The 12336-nt window shown below is 40.4% G+C and overlaps 1 long non-coding RNA gene across 1 annotated transcript in view; it reads right to left on the minus strand.

Annotated features, from left to right (window-relative positions):
- Window positions 1-4893: 4893 nt before the first annotated feature.
- Window positions 4894-12336, minus strand: part of LOC116089087 — a 16235-nt gene continuing 8792 nt past the window's right edge. Inside the window, exons 2-3 of the long non-coding RNA XR_004118149.1 lie at window positions 6371-6486; window positions 4894-5972 (exon numbers count right to left, since the gene is read on the minus strand). This is a non-coding gene — a long non-coding RNA (uncharacterized LOC116089087). The remainder of the gene's footprint in view (window positions 5973-6370; window positions 6487-12336) is intronic.

The raw sequence follows: 12336 nt of genomic DNA on the forward strand, positions 1-12336 counted from the left end.
TTTGTTGTGCCTATGATTTCAACGTAAGCTTCTAGGTTTGTATTTGATAAATAACTATATGTGTATCGAGGAAAGCTATGGACATTACAGCAGATTTCATACCTCCAAAATTCTATGTTTGGTAGCCATGCCATGGTATTTGTCAATAAACAGTCAATATTACCTCCTTGAGCAGATGTCCATGATCTATTGATTTTCAATAATTCAGGATCCAGAACATGGTTTATAACTTGAATGCAATCAATACTGCACAAAATTGAAGAGCAAGAGCATCCCTTACAATGCCTTCTCTGAAGCATGTATCTCTTGCTAGTCATCAATCGAATATGCCTAACCTCCAGTGATATGTCTCTTGATGATTTTCATAGTGATGAGTATTTCAGTCATCTGAAAAGTGGGTTTCCGTGACCTCTGATTAGTGTCCACTCTGTGATGCTAAGATCTCAAGGTATCTTCTTGAGACACTTAACTGTTAACACCACTAAGAACTAACAGCAATGCAGGAACAGAAGGATGCATCATTGTCTGCACATGTGTTAATCTACAGTTTCAGCCTTCATATGCATGTTATCATCTCCATAGATCTCATATTCCAGAACAACCAAGTGATGTGAGAACTATATAGAGATCCTAAAGACAAGATATGTACAATATAATAGTGATGGTAGTAGCATAGAAAAAGACCATCTAAGGAGGAAATCAAAAGCCAGAAGCTGTGGAGTTAGATTCTGACTTGTATAGTTTACACCTTGTGTAGGTTGCACCTACCACAGAGTGACCTTTGATCCCTCCCTTCTTTTAAGATAATTGATTACAAGGTAAAACTGCAAGTCCAAACATCTGAATATGGACTTTGCTTTTCACATTCTTCCCATTCCATAGGTGATCCGGGGTGGCTGTCAAGGGCCACCACTTGTACCCAGCATGACTCTAGGTAGTGCTTGCTATTGTTTCCTGATTTTCAGGTTCTTTCATAACACAGTCAATTAGAACTCCTCAATAATACAGTAGTGAAAACTTTGACTGGGCTTTCTCTTCTAAAATAGATGGGGATAATATGTGATGGGTAGTAGTCTGTGCACCCCTCCTTTTGTGAGTGGGTTTCCAAGCAGACCCTGGATAGGTTTTGTAAAAGTATTTGTGCTCAAGTCACAGACACTGTTTTAATTTAAGAGTAGAATGGCTTTTAAATTTAATAAAGAATGTTTTTAAAAAGTAGAATCGGTATGTCTCATGAATCCACTTGGAAGACAAGAATAGAATATCCAGCTTGTAAGGGTTCTTGGGTTAGTGGCTTTTACTTGTTTGTTGCAGCTTTTCCCTTAGCCCAGCTAGTTCATATTGACACTAGACTATTATATTCATTTAACAAGTTTCAAGAGCACACATCGCACAAAAACCTAAAACTAAACACATCTAAATGATGATGTGCAGTGGATCAAGATTTTTTAATGCTTGGCCCTACACAGATTCTTTCATGGGAATCCCAGGACTTGAGGCTGGAACCCTAAGGGAATGCACTTGGACCTGGTGAAAATATGATAATAACATAGGCTCTATGTGTCAAGAGAGAAAAATCCAGGTAAGAACAAGGAAAAATATTTGACCTTTGTAAACACTGATTGAGTGATATTGTGCTAGAATACAACTGAAAATGTGGTAATCAGGACACTTCAAATTTTTCAAAAACTCACTGTCTTTTGGGGTAAAGGACAAATATACTTATTTTATACTTATTTTATTTTGATTTCATGTGATAAATATCAGATGGAAATGCCTTCGAGCATCACCAAAGACCCAGACTAGGGCTGTGCAGGTTCATGAGGGTAAACCTATAATGTTTTCCTAAACTGAGATATTTACCATGAAATAAGAATATTCTTTGTGAAGATGTAAGGTAGGTCCAGGAGGAATCAAAGGTGTCAGGATAAGGGGACAGTCACCTATGGACACATGGCTTGTATATGTCTGATGTACACAGATGTGTTTGGAAGCCAAAATGAGTGTTGGGTGTCCTCCTCTCTTGCTCTCTACCTTATTGTTTAGACAGTTTCCCTCATGAAACCTGACTAGCTAGCAAGTTCCATTCACTGGGTTTATGTATGTGTGCTCATTTACATATAGTATTAAGCATATTAGAAAATGCATACTGCAGAATTAAGTATGGCTTTCTCATAAATCACTGGGGAAATGTAGTGGACTCAGCACTGGGCCAGCCTCAGCTACTCTTCTTTTTGATCAGAAGCAAAAGCAGTGGATTACTTGAAAAGTTAGAGATGACTCATTGGCTAACACGGATCTTGTGGGGAATGTATCTGCCTGAGATTCTTTCCAGGCTTCTATGAAATTGTAAAGTTCAAAATGTTAGAAAAAAAAATACATTTCTGACACTTACTCTTATTAACATTTATTGATCTTCTTTGAGAAAATGAGCTCCAAAAGGAGCCCAAAGTGGTGTCCCTTTCTTTATGTGTCTTCCTTACCACCCTAAAATGTTCCCCTCCTCAAATCTCCCAGATGGGCAGAGGAGAGACCTTGAAATGCTGTGCAGTCATCATTCAGTGAAGAACCAAATTAACACTAATTATATTCTGACTTGCTGTGGTGCAGCCAGTGTGACTTCACAAGGGGGGAAATGGCGTCCATGGCAATAGGTGGCATCATTCTGACACATTTACAGATCATTAACCAGCACTAACATCATTTCAAAGGGCTTCCGTCAAAACATGAAGGAGGGCACCCTGGAGCAGGCGACTCAGCCCTGTGAGATCCCAGAATGAAAACTTGGCTGTAGATAGATACAGTGGAGATGAAAGGCTCTGGAGGGTTGGGTGTCTGCTTCTGGTGCAACTTGTTCCCAAATGTAGGTCATGAGAAGAGGCTCTGTCCTAACACATCTAAAAAGTGCCTAGAACCTTTTTCGTGTGAAGGGTATGCAGTCATAAAATGCCCTGACCTTGTTAACAGAGAAAGAAACATGAGTTCTTCCAATGGATCTGAAGCTGGTGGTTACAAACCACCAGCAAACGTCAGTACTTCTGTAGCAGCTGTTCCAGAACTAGAGTATGACAATTAGGCATCTCAAGACAGCAGGTTTAGAAGCAGAGAAAGTAGGCAGGATGAATCTGTCAGCTGAGTGAGATCCCAGATGTGTGGCATGGTCTAGATGTCTGTGGAACTTTGAAGGACGGAGCAGGAGACTCTTTACAAGCTAACTGGGCCTCTGCTACTCAGGATTTCCTCCACAGGCCATCAATGAGGAGCTCTGGAGGAGGGTTTTAGAAATGGAGAACTTTGTTCCCAGAAGATTGTGGAGCAGATAACTGGAAGGGCGTGGCTGTTCCCCTAAACACCAAACATTTCTCTCTCTCCCTTCCTTCCTCCCCACTACCATTCCTTTCCTCCCCCCTCCCTCCCTCCCCACCTCCTTCTGCTGTCTTGGGATACCCCAGTTCACAGGTTGCTGCGGTTACTGCTTACAACTTTCCATGTCTCCCTTTGGTCACATCCTAGATGCTACATTATCTTCTTCTTTGTCACCTATCTCCTATGAAGAAGTGTTGATGTCTACCTGAACTGAGATTGTGTGTGTGTGTGTTTGTGTTGTCTTCTTTTACATCTTTGACAGTATTGTGTGTTTATACGTCACTGTGACCATACCCATCCTCCACAATCCTCTCTTATTGCCCTATCCCTTCCACAGACAGCTCCTCACCTCATCCATCACTCTCGTACCTTCATGCTCCTCCCTGTTCACCCCCTTTTTCAGGTCCCACCAAGGCAGTCCACAGCTTCTCTATGTTCATGATTGTAGTGAGTTTACTCCTCCCCATCTCACAAATCATCCACCATCTCTTCTGTGGTTTTACCCAGGCCTCCAAGTGGCAGGATAGATGTCCTTTTTGAGGCAAATAGCATACCAGTCTCTTATTCTCTCTAATACACTATCCCACTGCACTATAGATTAGAATCCCCCTGTACCATAAACACCCCAAGTTTGACAGGGGAATATTATAGGAACTGATAAGCATGCTACAAATACTAGAATCAATTTCAATCAAGTGATGTTTAATTTTTTAATTTCTTTTTATTAGATGTTTTCTTTATTTATAATGCAAATGTTACCCCCTCTGAAAAACCCACTATCCCATCCCCCCCTCTCCCTGCTCACTAACCCACACGCTCCCACTTCCCAGTCCTGACATTCCCCTAGACTGGGGCATCAAGCCTTCATGAGCCCAAGGGCCTCTCCTCTCACTGATGTCCCACAAGGCCATCCTCTGCTACATATGCAGCTGGAGCCATGAGTCCCTCATTGTGTACTCTTTGGTTGGTGGTTTAGTCCCTGGGAGCTCTGGGGTTCCTTAAATCAAGGAATGTTAAAAGTACACAAAGCAAGTTGTTAATAAAGTAATTTATTTATGATTACAGACTCTAAAAACAACTCTAGGAAGCATTTTTTAATATACTGGTTCATTGTGTATAGTACTTAAAGGACCTTGTCTAGGGGGAAATTACAATTGTTACCCAACAATAATGACTGGGATAAATAATTATTGCTCTTCTTTTCAATCATGAACATCCTTTCTCTAAGTAAATATCATGTATGTGGGTCCAGATAAATGAGCAGGAAGAAAGGGCACGGAAATTATCTTCAATGAAATCTGAAATAATACTTGTTTCAAATGGAACCCCTCTTCTTTCTATTCTAAAATAACCTCCCATGCTCATTGATTATGAATACACTTCTGCAGGTCATAAGGGATCGGTTTATTTTATTCCACTCAGGTGTGTGTCACTTTCCGACTCTGACTCTGCTTCTCTTGAATTATTTAATGTTTTCTCTAGTTTAATCCAAATTAGAGGGCTTTGTGTTGTTGTTGTTATTGTTGGGGAGGTGGTGGGAAGAAACTAAAAATAGTCACCGAAGCCAAGATATATTATAGCAACTGCTCTTGCCTCTGGTGCTTGCTGGGTTTTCCTTTGTTGTCTTGTTTGATTGTTTCATTTATATGGCAGGTTAGACAGCAACACACTTCTGTTATTGCCTTTTCTCAGTGGTGGATTTTTTAGCCTCAGATTCCCCGGAGGCAGCCACTCCCTATCCCCAGCTGGTGACAAGAGGTGCTGTTGCTCTCAATACTTACACCCACTGGAGAAAGATCTACAGAGATGGTATTAAGTGCCGTGGAGTGTCTCCATTTTTAACCGGAGGGAGGGAGAGAAGGAGGGAGATGCAGTAACTGTGAGAGAGGTCACTGAACAGGTTACACCTTGCTCTTTTGCAGATGCTCAGCGCCATTCTTTTGCTTCATTCATGCTTTCCTGAAGCTAGCTACTACCCTCTCCTTTAAGCATATCTTTTGGCTTTTTAAATTATTATTATTATTATGTTGTTTTCGATAGTCACGTAATTTTTAACCAAACTGCAGAAAGATGGATGGGGGGTGGGGTGGAGGGTCCTAATGACTGAGAGGAGGAAGATTGGTAAATCGGTCCCCTTAACTATAAACGTTGTTTATAGTTATCCCAGGAAACGTTGTGTCATTAGTAACTCTTTAACTTTCCATTACTCCTTTAGTTGATGCAGCCACGGAGCGTAAGCCTTGGCATAAAATCGGGAATGAGAAGACTTAACGGGAGAAAGGAAGTAAAGCGCTGAGAAAGTAGAAATTCTGAGGCTCTAGCAATGCTTCAGGTACAGCCAGTTGAGACCCCAAAGGAGTCCTGGTCATGAGAAGAGAGCCCCCTGTCCTCCAGTCATGGCTCACTGCAGACTTCTCCGATGCCCTTTGGTTTCCTGTCACAGAGCAGAGAGGTGGAGCCACCGGAGACACTGGAAAGAGGCTGCTGCTGTGTGTGATTGTTTTCCATGTTCCTTTGAAGTTCAAAAAAACAAGGCGAGTCAGGGGATGTCAAGGAAGGCAGGGGCAGAAAAGGCTAAAACCGCCTCAGGTACTGAGTGCCAAACTCTGACAGAAAAATAAGGAATAAAAACAGATTTTAGTTATGTCTAGTGCACCAGGAGCCAGGTCATTTGCTTTAAAACACAGCTACCAGAATCCCTGAAGATCTGCCACAAAACCAGCAGAGCAATGTGAAGAATCTGGGGACTAAAGGCACACCAGATCCTGACTACATCTACGTGGCTGATGTCCTCAGAGATGGCCTGGGTGTGGAGGTGTAATTGGGAATGGGAGAATGAGCAGGATTTGAGCGAGGATTGTAAATCAAAGAAGCTATTTAAAAAAATGTCTCCCTCCCTCTATGACCACAGACATGTGAGATAGAGTTATAGAGAATGCTGAAAGTCCTAGCTGTTTTTCACTAGAATAAACTTGATGACCTGCAGTAAATAGTCTGAACTCACCCTGTGGGCAGAGACTGAAAGCACAATGATGTCATACCATGCGATGCCAGCAGCAGAGCTTTTCAAGATTCTTTTACTTCAGATTCTTGGTCTCTTCGTTACTATGTAATTACATCCTATGGTAGGTTAAACTGTGAAAAATGTGATCTGGACAATCCTATAACTGTGACTGATTTATAACTTACGACATAGATTTATGGTTGTAGAGGATGAGACTCATTTCGAAATATAGTCTTATAGGTCTTATAGCATCACGAAACAGAGTTCCCCTGAGGTACACTCTAAAATAACATTTAATAAGGTATATGGCATTTCAATAAATAAAGTATTTACTCTGTCTCACTTACAAAGTATATGCACTTTCATTTGCTATTTAAAAAGAATGTGGATCTATGTATAATAATGTTGGAAAATAGGTTGACATTGGGAATAGAGGCGATGGCTCAGTGGTTAGGAGCACTTGCTCTCACAAAGGACTCAGGTTTGGGTTCCACACTCACACTGGCTAGCTTAACCATCTGTAACTCCTGTTCCAGGAAATCTGGTGCCCTCTTCTGGCCTTCATAGGCATAAGTACACATGAGGTACACATATAAACAAGTAGACATAAACACATAAAATAAGGAAAATCATCTAAAACAATCAGTAAAGGTATGTTGAATTTATAGTAACATATAGATATGTAACTAAATTTTACACTGTTAAAGGTGTGTGTGTTTGTGTGTGTGTGTGTGTGTGTGTGTGTGTGTGTGTGTGTGTTTGTGTGTGTTTGCATCCACATGCCAAAATACATATTTGGAGGTCAGAGGACACCTAATGGGAGTCCATTTTCTCCTTCCACTATGTGGGTTGGACTTCCTTTGGAACTTGCATGAAAATCATCATACTTGGCTGTCTTACCAACTGAACAATCTCCCCAGCCCCCAGCATCAGCATCTAAAAAGATAATATCTTATTTTTAACTCCTACACTTTACACTAAAAGTACTATGTGTAAGTTCCTTTCTCTATTTAGTTTGTAAAAGGATAAGGCAAGCGAGGTTATCTGGAACTCTCGCCTACCCTGAGTCTCAGAAGCTCCTGGATGAAAGAATGTTTATTCCCAACAAACAGATAGACAAACTGACCATTATTCTTTTCCATAGTAGTTTTGTTGTTGGGCAGAAAAGAAGACATGGACTGAGAGACTCCCCATGGGAGTCTGAGGAGCCTTTTCAGACAAACAGCACAGGATGTTAGAAGGGTACCAGGGACACTGGACTATGCTCCCTAATTTAAGTCCGCTATCCCCGTTCCCCTCACTTCTCTCAGCATGCAGTTTTCTGAGTCTACAATCCTGAGTAAAGATCCTGAGTAATGGGCTTACCCTATACCCTTTGACCCCATTCCTTTATCTGTAAAGAGAGAATAATAACAGTGTCCATTGCCTGAGAACACTGGGAATATTAAATGAATTTATATTTTAAAGCAATTAAGGTATAATTCAATGATGCATGTCATATCATATAGAGATATATGAAGACATATCTACATATTGTCTTCCTGAACATACACATATCAGTGTTTTTATGCTTACTGCTCACATAAGTTATATTCCGCTAAGAGGAATCATGATTTAAAAACACGTGGTAGTTAAAGTTACCATGATCTTAGTTTCTCTGTCAGATTGCAAACCTCAGTGGCACAATAGTGTACCTCATTGTAGCATCTATCAGCCTGCATGCAATTTCTGCCTTATTTGCCAGTATTAAAGCTCCTCCTTTTCCAAAGGAAATCACTTAATAATTGTTAGCAGTTGAAACTGAAATGGACACCACAGCTTCCGATGAAAGCATCAGTTCCTGGGACATCTTTATGAAGGCACACACAGTAGCTTAGCATCTGAAGACTGTGTGTAGAGTACTTGAAAAGCTTGATTTAGTTTTTGCTTGACATAGGGGAAAATTCCAACCTCTTTGTTGTACAAAGTCCATTGGAGGCTAAAGAATAAAAAATTCATCATACAACTTACTGTGCTTGTTTTAAATATGGTGTGAGGAAACGATATTTTTATTCATTATGGGAAATTTTGGAACTAAACATTTATCTCCCTGAGAAGTATGTGGAAAGCTGTTTTTTAGTGTTCAGCCAACGAAACCAAGGTCTACTGAACATAATTAAGATAATTTTAATGAGGTGTTCTTTCTTTGAGTTACTTCCTTTATACTTAACTACTGGGCAGCATCCAGGATCTGGGTCATCTCTCACCATGTTTCCCTGGCTCATCTTTCTTCTTCTGTCTCTATACTTCATATTTCTCTCCAGAACAAATGATGTATAAGCAGAAAACAGAAAGAGGAAACATCTGGACTTGAGACAAGCATCAAAACTGATCACTTACAAACCCAAGTGTTTGCTTTGGAAAATAAGTCTGGAATGTCATCAAACAGCGTGAGAGGAAATTGCCAACATTTTTATTTTCACGTCAAGAAAGGAAGCTAGTGGGATTCAGCACATGTACACTCACCCAGATCTCTGCGTGATGGATTCACAGTTTCTAACCTGGAGATGTGCGTGTGTGTGTGCACGTGTGCATGTGCGTGTGTGTGTGTGTGCGTGTGTGTGTGTGTGTGTGTGTGTCCTCATCTTGCCCATTTGCTACCAATACCCACTACTTTATAAATGAGGAAATGAAATGCCCTTTTGAGCTTTTGAGCTTCCTTATGGATTGCCCCCCCCCCAAGGAAAAAAAAGTCCCACAAGGCTGCACATTCATTTCTGGAAGAATCCAATGTAGCTCTGTTCTAATGCTCACTTTTATTCAAAGTTCACAATTTGAAACTAAAAATTCTGCAGGGACAGGCTACTGCAACCTCACTGCTGTTGGTATTTTTCTCAGCATCCATCCTGATAAGAGGCTGCACAGTCTGAGGCTTTTCCAGATGGGCTGCCCAATTATATTTTTTAAAAGATGTTTTGCTGACATCTAGAGGCATTTGGGTAATAACACTTATTAATAATGATTCTTCTCATTTATAGGGTCCCTTGCATTGCATGCTCCCTCAGCTCTTTACACACATTAATTAATTACACATCACAGCACCCCTGTGAGGTGGAGTAGGCGGGCATTATTATGTGCAAAGGATTTATTGATTTTCAGAGACAATATATAGCTGAGGCACAGAGGGAAAGCTCATAGGAACAGGGATTAAGGGAAGAAAATAAAGACAGAGTGAATGCAAAAGAAATAAATACAAATAAGTATAACCCCACCACGCTCCTTAGAAAGAGATTATTACTTGGAAGTTTTAAAGGCATGAACAGTAACATATGCTTGTTTGAGACTTCTGCGAAGATACCTAGGAAATTGAAGGGAACACTTCTTCGACAGAATTCCAGTGTTCCTGGTTTGAAACCTGTTCACAATGCTTCTATCACGGGTGTCCTGGCATCCTGGACTTTTCTTGAAAGTCACTGAGGGGCTGTGGTAGGAGGATGGTCTTTGGGTTTGCAATAGAGGTATTTTGTGAGTTTAAGACAAGGATTGGGATCAGGCATGAGGATCCAGACAAGGGAGAGGAGAAGTTACAAGCAGGTTTCAATGCAAAAGTATGCTTAAAGGCTGTGGGATTCAAACTATGCCACAAAGTTATATAAATCAACTGTCCTTTGAAATTCTTCTAGGCTTGGTTTATGACAATGGCTCAGATAACTGCTTTTTTGAAGCAGTAACGACTCTGGCTTTTCATGGCAGGCATCGTTCTTATTTATCTTCATAGAGCTAAAACTTCTGCGGCTTACTATTCATTTCTAAACTGAAAGGTAATATTCTCCTTAGAAAGAAAAATGTTGTAAAATCACTACCTTGAAGTCACCAAGACATGATAAAAGACTGGCGAAAAGCATTATCCTCTTTCTACAAGTTATTGTAATGTTTTATTTTATGACACTCACAATAAGTTGCCTTTAAAACAACTTATTTTAATCAAATCCAATGAAAGGCAGCAAGAAAGTAAATTGAATGTAAATGATCATAAATGGGTCTTAAACTTGCAATGCTGATTTTGAAAAATAAAACTTCTATCGATACCTATTATTCTCCTCCAAATCCCCATACCAATTGAAACCTATTACGAAAGAGAACACTGATGTTTCTCTTGAATCTTTGTTGACAATTTACTTCCCAGGATGAACTCAAACTTAGAGAAAATGGGCACAGTTGGTAAGAGTGCTTGCTGCAGGAGCATGAACACATGTAACAAGTCAGACTACTCCATTCTCTGAACCCCAACATTGAATGGGGTAAGACTACTGGAACTCACTAGCTGCCAACCTAGATGAAATGAATGTAAGTGATCAAGGTTCGAGGGAACAGGGAGCGAGCCATAGAGAAGAGCACTCACTTCTGCTATGTGCACCTGCACATACACATGTACATATAGCATGTGCACACACACAAATACACATACACACTGAGAGAGTCAGAGAGAGAGAGAAAGAGAAAGAGACAGATAGAGACAGAGACAGAGACAGAGACACAGACAGGCAGATAGACACAGAGAGCAGAGAAAAAGGTGGGACTTATTAAAACTGATTCCTGTGGAAACTTGCAGTGTCATGCTCGGTCGTGTAAGGGACAGAATGACATGGTTCCTGGTCCTGGAACAGAGCCAGCAGGGTGTGGGCTTCCATGAATGTCCATGGTTACTGTGGGCATAAGGCATATTTGTATAATAATATATGTATTTTCACATTCCTCCTTTGAGGAATGTCCTCTCTGCCAAGGTTAATGATTCCATAAGAACCAGAGACATCAGGAATCTGGGAGGCAAGAGTGTCTCAGACAAATGAGAGAATGTTGTGACCTACAGGACAACTCCTCATACTGTGGGAAAGAACACTGAAAACATGAGTTCAAAAGTATGTAACTTCTCAACTATGCAAAATCTGACCACACATTATGAATTTTATAAAGTGTTTCACAGACCTAGAGGAACTAAGGCTGCTATACTATGAGCCAGCTTGTCAGAAAGATACCGAAGAAGGAGATCAAGACATTTAGGGAGTGGTGATTGCAGGGTAAGATCCCACCCAGCTAAGTTTATTGTTTGTGCTTACACAGGCAGGCAGATTCCTGAGTTCAAAGTCAGCCTGGGACTGAGAGAGTTTAGGTCCAGGCCCAGGCATGGTAGGAATGGTAATTTCAGGGTGGGGTCTCATGTAGCTATCTTACTGTCTGTCCTTGTGCTTTGCTGTATCTTTCAAAGAATCAGCTGGCTAGGTTCATGGGATGTGAATTTATGAAATAGTCAAAAGGGAACCTGGGGTAATGACTGGATCAATATGTGAATAATAGATTGGGCTTTTGATCTGCAAGATGAACAATTTGACTTAAAATACTTTGTTTCACTGCTCCCATACACCCCTTCCTCAGAACTGTTCTTCTAGCTGAGATTGGTCCTTGGCAAAAACTCTCTTTTTGATGGGGTCTCTTTCCCTAGTTTCTGCTATCATTTATATTTATTTGCTTTACTTCATGCCATAGAGAAAAATCTATAAAAATTCTCTTCTGTTTGTTTTTTCTTTGCATTTTTTCTAGACCTGTTGTTTAAACCATTCATTCATCAGGATGAAATAATTTGATCACATTCTTTCCCAAATTACATCAGAACTAGGTGTTCTGAAGCCAGAAGGAGTTTTGCTTAGAGCAAAAGTTGGGGGGCAAGGGATCACCATGTTGAACATGGATCATTTTGTTGTGGGGAAAGCTAGAGTATGGCATGACATTGAGCCTTGAATCTCCGGGGATTTGGAATCAGGACCACTGGTTAAATGGAAAGAAATCTCAACTTGAGAACTGGGAATGATATCAGATATAACCATTGATTTTAAGATGATGACTGGATCTTTCTGAAGGATGATGAGAAGAAAACTACTTCCTCATCCTTCTCCTTATTCTTTCTGCTATTCTTTTTTTTTTTTTTTTTT

This window comes from Mastomys coucha, unplaced genomic scaffold (genome assembly GCF_008632895.1).
Source record: "Mastomys coucha isolate ucsf_1 unplaced genomic scaffold, UCSF_Mcou_1 pScaffold14, whole genome shotgun sequence".
Taxonomy (NCBI): Eukaryota; Metazoa; Chordata; class Mammalia; order Rodentia; family Muridae; genus Mastomys; species Mastomys coucha.